This window comes from Monodon monoceros, unplaced genomic scaffold (genome assembly GCF_005190385.1).
Source record: "Monodon monoceros isolate NGI ecotype Baffin Bay Population unplaced genomic scaffold, NGI_Narwhal_1 Super_Scaffold_18, whole genome shotgun sequence".
Taxonomy (NCBI): domain Eukaryota; kingdom Metazoa; phylum Chordata; class Mammalia; order Artiodactyla; family Monodontidae; genus Monodon; species Monodon monoceros.
In genome coordinates this window covers 44,401,681-44,415,480 of record NW_021703774.1, presented here as the reverse complement: position 1 = coordinate 44,415,480, position 13,800 = coordinate 44,401,681, and the positions used below count along the sequence as shown (strand labels likewise).

The following is a 13,800-nucleotide window of genomic DNA, read 5'->3' as shown; positions in this document are numbered from 1 at the left end:
CTCTGGCAGCCTTTCCCAACCCCAGGCACATATAGGACCCATCCCTCAGGACACGTGCCAGGTCTAGCCATATACCCCAGCATTTCTCACACACTCTCCCACGCAGCCAGTATGTCCCTGACTGTGGCACTTCAGCAGCTCCACTGGGACACTGGGACACCAGCGACTGGGGTTGGGGCCCCTTCGTCTAGGTTGGCCCAGATGTAACATTTTTAGCATTGCCTCTTCCAGTGTCGGGGACTCACTTATTCAACAGATTATATGGAGCACCTAGTATACTCCAGGCACTGAGCTAATCCCCAGCAATACACGGTTGACCCAAGCCCAGCTCCCACCCTCAAGGAGCCCACCGTTAGTGGGGAAGACAGTGTGGGAAGTGCCACTGTAGGGAATTACTGGGTGCCGCGGGAGGCTCTCAGAGGGGCAGCCGCCCAGCTTTGGAAATCGGGGGCTTCCTAAAAGAGGGGACATCAAAGCTCAAGGTTGTCAGAGGCCTGAGGGAGAGCATTGCAAGGGGCCTTCCAGGCTGAGGGGACAGCATGGGACTCGGCCAAAGGAGGGACAGTGTGGGTTGCCAGGGCCTGTGTGCAGAGAAGCAGCTGGAGCTAGGAGTTGAGGAGGGAGAAGAGAGGGATGTGGCCAGGGCAATCAGTGACCCAGCCCAGGGGGCATAAAGAGAGCTGTAGGTGATGCTCTGCCCCCTCTGAAGCCCACTGCTGAGGCCACCCAGAGAGATAAGTGTGATCCCCGTCAGGACCAGAAGTTCCCTCCGTGCTGTGGAGGTACACAGTTCCTTGCTGAGATGATTTACTCCTGTGTATCCTCCACCCCTGCCCCAGCTCTTTGTCCTCTCCCCCAGAGCTGTTTGATATCAAGAGCTTTAACCTGGGCTGGATTTAGAGACATACAGGGGACAGCTCTGGGTCATCCTGACCGGGCTGTAGAACCACCAAGGCTAAAAATACCTCTAGGGAACAGGCCGGCCTAGACCCTGGGATGAGGGTGCACCCTAAGATAAATACACGGGAAGCCGCCTAGGGCTTCCCAACTCAGGATGTGAGGTCTTCATTCATTCTACCGAAGGGCAGCCTCCCTTGGACAGCCTTTCCCCGGCTTGGGTCATACCTGGTGGCCAAGCCTCTGCTGTGTCTGCAGTGTGCACCTGTGTCCTGCCAAAGAAAGGGGAATTAAAAAACGAAAACAAAAAAGCACACATGGATTGTGTGCACATGGAAAATACCTGCAAGCCTAGACAGCTGCTGTGAGCCTCGTGGGGACGGGGAGGCCCCTGGAGCCCCGCGCTCTTTGGGAGTGACGCAGGGAAGGCTCAGAGACAGCAGACAGAGTCTCTCTGTGCAGACAGCTCGTGGTGCCTTTTAGGTTTTCCAAAGAACCTATTCAGGGCTCAGAGCATTGGGTTTCTCTTCCCTTTGCCCCCAGACAAATAATTAGAAACTTTATAAGGAGAAGAAAAAGAATTAGATGAATCAGAATACCAGCTGTGAGGCAGCATGGTTGCTAGAAACTCAAGAAAAGGCCACAATAGGTAACATAATTTCCTTGAGAAGTTGGAGGCACTGGGGGCTGAAGGCAGTTTTCCTAGCTGAGGGGCTCAGGTCTCCTGACCCCAGAGGGCCCTGAGGATGGCTTGGGGCTCACCTATTGGCTCACCTATTTTGCAAGACCTCCGCACCTGCCCTCCTGGGTGCAGCCTGGCATATTCACTAGCCATCTGGACCCTTGGAAAGATTGTCGCTCAAACACCTACTCTTTTCCCAGATATTCCTCTGGCTCCTTACTGAGCAATTTCTAATTCTGTGTCTTGTGGTTCCCACGCGACTATCCCACCAGCCTAGGCGTTTTCATTAGAATTCGGCCTGTAGTAATCACGATGCTGGAAACTGACAGAATATTTGGCCTCAAACACACCTACTTTAAAATGAAGGTCCTGGAAGGTCCCCTTGGTCGGGGTGTGGTCATGGAATACGGCCAGGTTTGCCTTAGGGCACCCTCTCCCCATTGTCTGCCCTGGTCCAATTCCCTCTCCATCACCAGGAAGAGATCAAAATGCTTCCCTGCCAGGTGTCAGTGGCTGTATATTTGCTCTTCCCAAGGGCATCTGTGTTTTATTTAGGATAAGGCGTTACATTCAAGGAAAATCTGGTGGCAGGATCAGGAGACATCAGCTCTCATTCAGGTCTGGGAGATAATCTCGAGGCATTGCTCTTCTGAGCACCTGCAGAGGCTTCCTCAGGTGGGCGTGGGAGCCCCGCAGGGAAGCCTGCCCAGCCCTCCACATGCACGTGAATTCTGTAAAGCCGTGGGTGCCCATCTGTTTGGACCACACGTGCCTGTCAGCAAAAACCTTGTGAGATGCATCCCCCCCCGTATGTTTATTAATTTAAAGTATATATTCATATACTTCTGTACTAAAACATTAGGCACATTTTTTAAAGCGTACAACATAGAAATTTTTAAAGAGTAAGATACAAAATATTATAGACAGAGGTTCTGGTATTTTCACTCTGAAGCCCTGAGGGTTTGGGTGCCCCCTATATGTGCACAGCCACTTTGGATACCAACCACCATTTCAAGAGCAAATCCTCACACCTTGATGGCATCCATCCCAAACTACTGTGCTGGTACTTGGCCTGAAGAATAGGAAGGTCTTAAAGCAAAACCCCCAGGAGATTCTAATCTGGGAGACAGGGCAAGCAAACTCTCAAATAGCATAAACTTAAACAATTCAAAACCCCATCCGACAGGAGAGCGGACTCCCTAGGCAGTAGTGGCTGTAGGTGCTAAGAAAAGATCAGGTACACTGTACAGAGCCATGGGGTTGCTCATATTCCCTCTCTGGGTCTCCAGAAAAGGACATTTGGCAATATCCCCAGCTCTCTCATGATTGGAATTCTTTGAACCCTCAAAGTTCTTCAGTAGTACTATTATTCCCCACAGCACCAGTGGGTCCACGTCGCTTGGATATTATTTTTGATTTGACCACCAAGATATGATGATGATTCTGTTTCATTTGAAAATGGTCTGAGGAAGTATACAGGTCTAATTATATATATACATATTTATACATGTGTATTTTTGTTTATTGTTACATTTTGACATTGGACTTTCTATTAAATAATTTTTAACAGATGACCTGGCTTTGTTCTCTTTTGTGCCTTTCTTTCTCCCTGGATCTCAGGGAAGGGGCTGTTATAAATGTCTGCAAAAGATCTTGGGGCCTTCCTGTCCCTCTACTCCTCTGTCTTCTTCCCTACTGTGTGTACGTAAGTTCAAGTTCTGTTTTTACAGGAGATGTACTACATCAAGCACCCACTTGGAAAGCCCCCAACCTTGTTTTCATTGCCTCCAACTTTCAGGGACAGCCCACTCAGCTGTCCCATCAGCTTTCAGGGACAGTCCCATCAGCTTTCAGGGACAGTCCCATCAGCTTCTGCAAATTCATAAATTCATAGATTTGATGAAGTTGCAAAAAAGAGCAATGACAAAAAATGATGCCATGAGCCTCTCAAATCTCTTGTACACTCCTTTCCCTCCACCACACACACACACACACACACACACACACACACACACACATACACAGTCCTAGATGTGAGACCTTGGACAAGTTACTTAACCTTCCTGAACCTACTTGAAAACAATACTTTTCTCATAGGTTTGATTTGAGGAGATCCCATAGTAAATGCTCAGTAAACAACCACCCACTTCCCGAAGGCACTCATTCAGCCAGCTGACATTTGTTAATTGCACAGTGTATGCCGGGCACTGGGGTCTCCCAAGTAGGGGTTCAGGGATGTGAGGAATTAAGGAATTCCCCTCTCTCCAAAGTCAGATGCAGGGGGAGCAGTATGAAAAATGAGGTATGTGCCTTAGAGTTTCTCCCGTTCCCCACCCTCAAACTCCATGACTATCTGGCACATTCTGGACGCTGAAAACAATTGATTCTCCCACTATGCTCGCCTTCCAGGATCTACCAGAGAGAAATACACACACACATAGTCTCAAAGCATGAAGCCAGAAGCAGTTTCTCTTGGCTCTGTCTTCCCTGTAGCATCAGCCTGTTCGCCTCTGACAGGTTGTCAAACAAGGCAAAAGCCCAAGCTTCTGCCCAGAGGAAACTTGGGACCTAAGCTTGTTCTTTCTAAAACAGTAAGCCTGTTTCTCCCTGCAGAAGCTCGCTTGAAATCACAAGGCCAGCCAAGCTTGAAGGGTTTCCTAACCCCACCTCACTCCCGACTGCACCCCACACACATACACACATGCTGGTCCCCCGTAGCCCTGATTGGGAACTTTGGGAGCTTACTTTAATCTCAAGCCACAGAGAAGTCAAGCTGCAGAGAAGACCGCAGGACTGCCCCTCGTGTCCGCTCCCCAAGCTCTTGTAAGCAATGTCAGCGTCCAGTCCACTGGTCGTAGCTGGACTGAAGCCTGCACGTGGTTGCCTGGAGTTCTCTTACTTGGAAGCGGGAGTGGCGGGAAGTGACACATGAGTGATGGAGGGAAGAGGAAGAGTGATCTGATAAAGCCTCATCAACCAATTGGAGGGAAGTGAGTGAAACGAGACCACAAGTGCTCACACTCAGCCTGGCCCAGCAGATGGCTGTAGAGGATGGGTGCTTCTCCTCAGGGGTCTCCCGGCCACCATCACCCCTGCCACGGGCACTGCCCACCCACCATTTCCATCGCGAAAGCTTAAAGTCATCTGGTGAGGAACATGAAGTTTTAACTTACTAGATTCACATCATGTTACCCACTCTCTTGACAGAACCCAGCTTCCATTGGCCATTGCTCTTAGCCGGGTCCTCACCCTATACTACCCTGCTGTGTTTATTTTCCTACTCTGGTTCCTGCTCTCCCCTCAGGAAAATTCTCCCATTTCTCCTTATTACAGAAAATTGAACTTCCTTTGAGGTCCAGTTAAAACTGACCACTTGTATGAGACCTCGTCTTATGGCCCAAGACATGCCAATCTTTCCTGCCAAAGAACTCCCCTTTCAGCAGAGGCCAGGTGTTGGTGGGGGGTAGAAGCCCTGAGAGGCTTGAGCCACAGAGAGGTGTGGTGTAAGACTAGGTCTCCAAGTGTAAGGTGAGGCCTAGAAACCAGGTCAAGTTCAAACACTAAGAGCCGACTTGCTGGTACTGAGGAAGGGTGAGCCCGTGGCAGAGGCCGGAGTAGGCAGGTAGCAGATCTGAAAGCCGTGATGGTCATCGAGGGAGTATTCAGGGAGAGAGTGGAGTGGAGCATCTGTGTGCAAGGAGATGCATAAAATAAATAAGCAACAAGGAGATAATGTACAGCACAGGGAATTATACCCATTATCTTGTAATAACATAGTGGAGTATAATCTGCAAAAACACTGAATCACTATGCTGTACACCTGACACCAATACAATATTGTAAATCAACTATACTTCAAAAGGAAGAGAAAGAAAGGAAGGAAGGAAGGAAAGACAGGAAGAGAAAGGAAGGGAAGGAGGGAGGAAGGAAGATGTGCGGCAAACTATACATTACAATGTTGTAGCATTATTTCTAACGGAAAAACAGAATGCACTCTTAATGCCCATCAAAAAGAGAATGGATACAGGCTTCCCTGGTGGCGCAGTGGTTGGGAGTCCGCCTGCCGATGCAGGGGACATGGGTTCGTGCCCCGGTCCGGGAGGATCCCACATGCCGCAGAGCGGCTGGGTCCGTGAGCCATGGCCGCTGAGCCTGCGCGCCCGGAGCCTGTGCTCCGCAACGGGAGAGGCCACAACAGTGAGAGGCCCGCGTACCGCAAAAAAAAAAAAAGAGAGAGAGAATGGGTAAACAGTAGTTTAGTTAATTTTGTATCAACATGAATAAACCTCAAAAACAGAGCAGTGAGTGGAAAACATGCAGAGGATACTGTATGATGCCACTCATATAAAGTTTGAAAGTTTTCAAAATCGTATCATATATTGTGCGTGAATGCCCTACGTGTATAATAACGTGCATAGGAAAACATACATGGGAAAGACAAATACCAATTTCAAGAAAGGGAGGGGGGAGGGAGGACGGGAAGTGGCACAGGGGAGGGTTAACAATGTCTCAGTCTTTTAAAAAATTAACTGAAGCAGATATGGGGAAATAGGGTGTGTGTTTGGAAAATATTCCCTTTACTCTTTTGTGTGTCCAAAAAAAGACCTCATGCCAGTGACCAGCTGCAGCTGGTTTAGACTCAGAGGCTACCGCCAGCCACGGATGAGACACCAAAGCTTTACAGGAAATGGACATCACTCCTCTCAGAGCTCTGGTAGCTTTGGAAATCTGTGCTTCATCTCATATATTTAGGTCCTCTTCTCTGGTTTTCCCATACAGAGGGCAGATCCCCTGAAGTCCCACAGCACCTAGCAGTGAGCTGCGCATAGAACTGGACTGGACAAACTTTTTTTTGTTGTTGAAGTATAGTTGATTCACAATGTCTTAATTTCTGCTGTACAGCAACATGATTCAGTTACACATATATACATTCCTTTTCATATTCTTTTCCATTATGGTTTATCACAGGATATTGAATATAGTTCCCTGTACCATGTAGTAGGACCTTGTTGTTTATCCATTCTGTATAAAATAGTTTGCATCTGCTAATCCCAAATTCCCAATCCATCCCTCCCCCATCTCCCTCCCCTTTGGTAACCACAAGTCTATTCTCTAGAGCTGTGAGTCTGTTTCTGTTTCGTAGATAGGTTCGTGTCGTATTTTAGATTCCACATATAAGTGATATCGTATGGTATTTCGACAAACATTTTGTGGTCTGATTTCTCTCATCATTTTCTCCCTGAATGAAACTCCATCAATCACTTTATGTAATTCCCATTTGCATAACACACCCTGTCCACGTGCATCTCCCTCCAGGCTGCTCGGCCCACCTGGGGCCTCACACACGGCCCCTCAGACTTGCCCACGACCACTTCCCACAAGGCTCAGAAACCATAGTCTGCAGTCTAGAAAACGTTGAGGAAGAGGTTTAGCTGGTATGGAGTGACGCTGAAGGATGAGAGAGAATCCCGCGTGCTGGAGGCAGGAACTTCCTAAGACTTAGTGAGTTGTTCAGCACAGTTCCAAACATCAGAGGAGAAATGCCTGCCAGTAGCTCTCCTTCGAACCTGGTTCCCCCAAGAGTTTTATGGCTCAAACAAATGGCGTTAACAGGGGATAAATGCTAGGGGTGAGTAGGGCTTGAGGATCACACACACACACACACACACACACACACACACACACACAAATAAAAGAGAAGGTATCACTTGGACAAACATCATTGGTTCATTCTAAGACAAACTTTCATTAACGGTCGACTCTGGGGGGGGTCTCAACAGGGGCTTCACATTAGGTCACGTGGGGAGCTTTTCAGACCACCAGCATCCAGACCTCAGGTCACTTAAGTCAGGATTTCTGGGAGCGGGGCTGGGCATTTTTAAGCATCTCCCCAGGCCACTGTGAGGCACAGGGAGGGTCCCCGGGCTACTTGTCCACCTAGCATGCCACTGAGATGGGCACCAGCAAACAAAGCTGGACAGAATAAACCCTGCTCTCAGGGAGCTACAGAATAGTAGGGCGTGGGTCTGTACACACACTCCAAGGGGCTGTGAGAGCCCAGAAAAAGAAGCACTCAAATCTACCAATCTCTATGGTGAGAATGAGACAGGAAAGGCGGGGAATGTGGAGGACTCCCAGTGACACATGAAGGCGAGTCTCTCTTTTTGATGGGACAATAGAATGAATCAACCCCTAGAAGTCGAAGAGCTCAGGCTAGGGAAAGCCCTCAAGGGTTCATCTGGTGTCCAAACACAATTTTGCTCAAGCCATTCCAAAGAAAGAGAATTTCGTTAACACACCCATCCTGGGCAGGAGGTTTACCCCTCATCGCTGACCTCAGGCAGAAGCCTAAGCCTGCTCCTACCTTGTGGTCTTCCTCACCCAGCTGCCCTCAGCCCTCAGTACACCCCTGGCTCTGGGAGATGCCTTCAGGATAAAACACAGCATCTAGGGAATGAGTTCCTTCCCCCCAAATTGACAAACCTCAGGGAAGGCAGATCCCACCCCCAGAAAAGCGGGGTCCCTGGTTGCAAGGGACTGAGGGCAGTGGCTGCTCATCCTCTCTGCAGCATCTCTCAGCTGAATAAAAAGAACAGGATTTACACACCCGGGACGTTCCGTGGGGCAGAGCTAGAGTGGGGTGATGGGTGGTGTTATGATTAAAATTGAGGCTGCAGTGGTTGAATGCCTGGTGAGTTTGGGAATTGCCGGCTGGGATGTTACCCAAGATATATGCATCCCCCCATGTGGGTCAGACGGGCTCACGGCTGGAATTTCAAGCACTTGCTCCAATTGTTCCCGGAGTTCTGGTCATTGATATGCTCGGCACTTGGTCACTGACTTGACGCAGGGTTCTTGTGGTTTGCTCTCATATCTGGGACTGAGAGCCTTGAATACAACCAATACAGACAGGATCCAATAAAAAGCAGTTGTAAAGGCTGACCTGCCACCACCCTGCTTCCCAGGGCCCCAGCTGTGGGGTGAGGCTGCCGGGAGGGAGGGATGCTGGCTGGTTTCCCCACAGTCCTTTTGTGTCAGCTGAAGGCTCCCCTGAACACTTCCCGTCTGCTACAAACCAAGGCTGGGGCCCACCGGGATATGAGTCTCCCATGATCAGACTGGAATACAAATGGAGTCGCCAATTTAAAGATCAGGTTAGATGGCGTGGAATGGGAGGGGCACACAAGGAGAAACTCCTTTCCAAAGCCCCGTCATTCTACATGTGAAAATTCAAGTCACTAACAAGGCTCTGTCTGTTTTCAGTTCCCACCCCCTCTTCCCAGGCCCTTGCCCAAAAAAGGAGAAAAGGAAGCTTTAAATCGTCACCCTAAATCCTCTTTTATCTTTGACATAATCTGCCAGGATTTGTGCCCCTGCCAATGCAGTAGGATTCTGGTGCCCCAGGGCCCCCTTTGACTCCTGCCAGGGCCCATAAACATCTCCCCATTCCCACCCCTCCTCCCCCCAGCACACAAGTGGAAGAAAAAAGCTTGAAGATTTTCCAAAATATAAGTAAATAGAGTCATCGGGACAAGTAGGAAGACCTGGGTAAGCAAATCTCTTCACATACTGAAACTTGGTCATAGTCAGAGCTGAGTTCCCTCCCTCAAGTCCCAGATGAGATGAGCTTCTTAGCAGAAGCTGAGTCTACCAAACACTGGCAGAGTCCATATCATTGGGGGGAAGTGTGACATCAAAGCCATCAACTGGTCCCCAACTGATCCATCCTCCTAATAGTCACTGCCACATATGGAACAGAGACTAAATGTCCTCTCACATATTCCTCCAGATAACCCCTATAAAGTAAGTTCTGTTCCCTCATTTTACAGTTGGGGAAACTGAGCCTCAGAGAGATTGAGTAACTTGCCCAAGGTCACACAGAAGTATGTGGTAGAACCAGGATCAGGTCATCTGACCCAGAGGCCTGGCTTATAACCATTCGGCCATAGTGCCACTGACATGTGTGCCTTGGGTCAGCACGCCATGTCATCTCAGTCTGGTCATATTCTTTGCCTGGGCCACCATTGAGCCAGCTTCTCGAACTTCTTTCCAGTGTACTCTCGCCTTCCCTTCCTTCAGCTGAAACAGGTACCCTAAATGTGTCTCTCCTGGACCGAATCCACGGAGTACTCCTCACTAGTGGACATATGCTGCCGTGAGCACATGAAAGGGACCCCAGGCAGCCCTTCCCTCGCAGCACCTACCACAGGGGGTTCCTTGCTTTTCTTCCCTCCTTCCTCCCTTCCTCTCTCTCTCTCCCTCTCTGCCTTCCCAAGCTTTCGGCTAGTGTTTCCAGCTTTTCTACATGCCAGCTAGATGAGCCATCGGAGTCGGCACTGGCCATTCAAAGGAGGTCTTATAAATTCCATCCTCTTCCCCGAAGACCATTCCTGACAGACCTGTCCCCATGACAGGGTCACTGTAGCATTCTCAGGGCCCTGTCAGCTGAGAGGGTCCCATAGCTCTCAGCAGACGACCGTCTTTTGTCAAAGGCACTTTGTGAAGGACTTAATGCGTTGTCACTGAATTTGTTTACCATTGCTTACATGACTTATTGGGCTAAGAGACAATGAAAGCAGGCATCCCGTATAGCCCATATAGCCACCTCTGCACAGCACCTCCAGAGTACTCAATTCTTGCCGCTAACTGGCTGAGCCAGGTGGCCACTGAGTGCACGTGACAACTAGTAGCCAATCAGCGCTCCCCACACCTTTTTAAAAAGATTCACACGTGTTTAATGTGTATAAAGCCAAGAAAAAGACAGTCCCGAATTCAATAGCAGTATTCTGTACAATTCATACGGTGGGGTTGAGAGGGAAGGTGAAGAGGCCGTAGAACCTACACCCCAACATGTACAAAAATAACTTAATAGCAACTCCCACCTGCAAGGAAGACGTAGCTCTATTTCCAGCCACCCGGTCGGAGTGATGGGACATATCACAAAAAACCCAGCACAGCGGGGGCTAACCCATAGGTGCCCAAGGGGCTGGTGGGGGTGGGGACGGGCAGTAGTCCTGGGAGGGGCTGTGAGGAGGTCCTGAGGCGATTGTTGGCTGAGCGAAAGCTCAGCAGCTTGTCCACCATGGGTGGGCATAGAAGAGCTGACTTGCCAGACTCCTGGGGCGGCTGTGCTCCTCCAGGAGATTCAGGCAGTACTTGTGGAAATCCGGCTTCTAGTCGATGTAGGTCACAGCTGCCATGCTGGGCACAGGATGAGTTTGCTGCAGTCCTGGAAGACGTTGCAGGATGCAGGGTGATGGTTCTGTGCTTGCAGAATCAGGTAGGCAGGTAGGGTTGCTGGACTAGTTTATCACCTTCCCATGGGTACCCACCTTCAGCAAGTGTTCACTCGTGTAGTTTTGGAAGTGCTTGGAGAGTGATCTTCATGGAGGAGTTGGGATGGGAACTCATGGCGAGGGAGAACTCTGCACCACCATGCTCTATGAACCACAGACTGTCACCAAGGTACCAGAGGATGAGGTGAGTCCAATCATCGGAGAACACCCGCTACACTTTGCTACACGGCTGATGCCCGAGGCTGCACTTGTCCCAATAGTCCCCCACTTGCTGACTCAGAAGATGGGGATGCCGGAGGGATCCTCAGCCTCCTCTTGCCTCACCAGCCCCCTCTCAGAGGGCTTGGAGGCACTCACGCTTTGCAGCCGCTACAGCTGGTGGTGCAGTGGTTGGGGAGTGCAGTGGCACTCTCTGGTCTCCTGGACCACTGGAAAGAGTTTCCCCAGGGAGTCTTGGGCATAGAGTTCTCTAGGCCTTTATTTAGGACTGTGAGTGGCTTCCTGTTGCTGGGATCCAGGCTTCTGAGAGCGATTGAATACCTTGATGGAATGGTGGGGCAGGTAATGGGAGATGGGCTGGGATGTAGCCAGAAGTAAAGAACTCGTCTTGAGCTGCTCATGAATGATCAGGTGGGCAATGCGACCTGTCTGCAGCATCTTCTGGAAGAGGGAGGTGGCCACGGGGTTGATGTGCTTGGGAATCCTGCATACATTCTTCTTGATCCAGAAGTAGGTCAGTTTTAGGCAGGAGATCTCAAAAGGTGATCTACCCACCGACAAGGTATATATCAACATGATGCACCCAATAGGCCCCCCGTCCACCAGGAAACGGTGCCCTTTCTTGCTCAGCACCTCAAGAGCTGTGTATTTAGACAGGGTTTCCTTCTTCTGCTCCCCATCATATTCACCTTTGGTTGCCGGGCCAGATCCCCTATTTTCACCTCCAGATCGTCATTCAGGAAGAGTTTGCCCAGCCTGAGGTCCCAGTGAATAACCTGGTTTGGGTGCGGGTACTGGCAGCCGAGGACCATGTGCTGCAGGTAGCGGCGGACCCCGGGCTGGTTCGTCGCCTTCCTCCGCCGGTGCGGCTCCAGGGTAATCTTCGGCAGCAGCAGCGCCCCAGCACCACCAACATAAAGTTCGTGTCCACGTGCACCTACGACTCCGTGCTGGAGGGCGAGAGGGGAATGAGTAGACATCTCCAAGGACATCTTCTCCTTCCGGTGCGGTCTGAGCAGCCGCGACTCAGGCAGCATCTTGTGGCCAAACGCCTCCTTGGCGTCCTCATCCTGTCAGAGATCTCAAAGCTCTTGGCGAAGCCGCCCCTCCCCCAGGAAGCGGCCCGGCAGGCAGCACCGCCGACCGCTCGGCTCCGCTAGGACCTCCGGGATCTCTTTTGCCTGCTGGATGGCGGTCGGGGGCCCTGGGAGCCACAGCTCCAGAGATCCCGGCTTTCCCCGGTGGGCCGGTGCCCGCGCCAGCGTCTCTGCAGCGCCGCCGCGCTCGTGTTCCTGGAGTTGCTTGGCTGCGTCCTGGCAGAGAGGTTTGACACCGCTCCGCTGCTCCCCGAATCAAATGCTGCACCGGGACTGTTGCAAAACCCTCTCTTTTCTTTTCTCTCTCTCTCTCTCTCTCTCTCTCCCCCTCCCCCTCCCTCCCTCCCTCCCTCCCTCCCTCCCTCTCTCCCTCTCTCTCTCTCTTTTTTTATCACAACCGGGGAGGAAGAAGCGGGGCAGGGGTGGCTCAGGTCCTCCAGGTACCCTGGGCGGCCCCGCCCCACGTGCAGCCTCCAGCCCCAGGACTGGGTCCTCGGGCAGAGAGGAAATGTAGGAAAGGTGGCTTTATCAGATTAAGTCTCACTAATGAAAATGCTCAGTCTGCCAGCCTCTGTGAGCAAGGCGACCAGCCTCCTGTGTACACAGTGGTTTCCAGGCTGGTAGGTGGTTGTTTTTCCTCCAAACCCTTGGCTAGCTTGTCCTCCCACCCGAGGGCTGTGGTTTGGGGAATGTTTTGACTTGAAACATTCAGGCCCCTGGTGGTATTTGGAGTTGTGAGACCCTTCTGTGCTAAAAGGAAAAATGAATGGTCTATTTAGAGACTGCTAACAATTCACAGTATAAAGCACAGGCAACAATTCTGCTGCTGACAGGCTGGGTTTCTCAGGGTAGTCCCTGGGGAGCTGGCTGGGCGGCAGTCATGGCCCCTACTCTGGGTATTTCATCTGGAAGACCCCCTGCTAGGGGTGGCAATGCTTCCAGAAAGCCTCTGCCCTGGCTTTTTCTGGGCCTCTCCTCAATCGCGTCCCAGAACGCGCTCCTCCTGGGGCCTGTGCTTGGGCTGTGAATGAGGTCACTTTTCCTAAATCCGATGAACTTTGCTCTTGACAAAGGAGGGAAGGGTGGTTATTTGGGAATGCCTTGAAACAGCTTCTCTTGGGTTTGAGTTGTGAGATTTTACCTATCGCAGACAGAGACAGAGTTCACCTGAAGGAGGAAACTGCCTTTCCTCTCAAGGACAAAACACACTCCCGGGTGTTTCTGTCACCAGGGTGATGCTTCTTTCCATTGCATCCTAGACTCAGAAGAGAAGGTGAGAATCGCAGGCTTCGAAATCAACACCCAACCTAATTAAAAACTGAACACTTTTCTAAAATACCAAAGCTTGTTTCAAAGCTTGACCAAATTAGGAATGGTGTTCATCTAATTTATCAAAATGAATTCCTTTATAGATAGAAGTAATCCCAGTCAAACTCCGGATAGGCTTTTGTGTAAAAATTCACAAACTGATTCTGAAGTTTATATAGAAATGCAGAGGATCTAGGATAGCAGAAACAATTTTGAAAAAGAAGAATGAAATTGGAAAACTAACACTACCTGATTTGAAGACTATTTTTAAGCCTCAAAAATAAAGACAATATGGATTTGG

General features: G+C 50.3%; 1 pseudogene; it reads right to left on the bottom strand.

Annotated features, from left to right (window-relative positions):
• Positions 1–10,516: 10,516 nt before the first annotated feature.
• On the bottom strand, positions 10,517–12,161 carry LOC114897837 (annotated as a pseudogene).
• Positions 12,162–13,800: the final 1,639 nt, after the last annotated feature.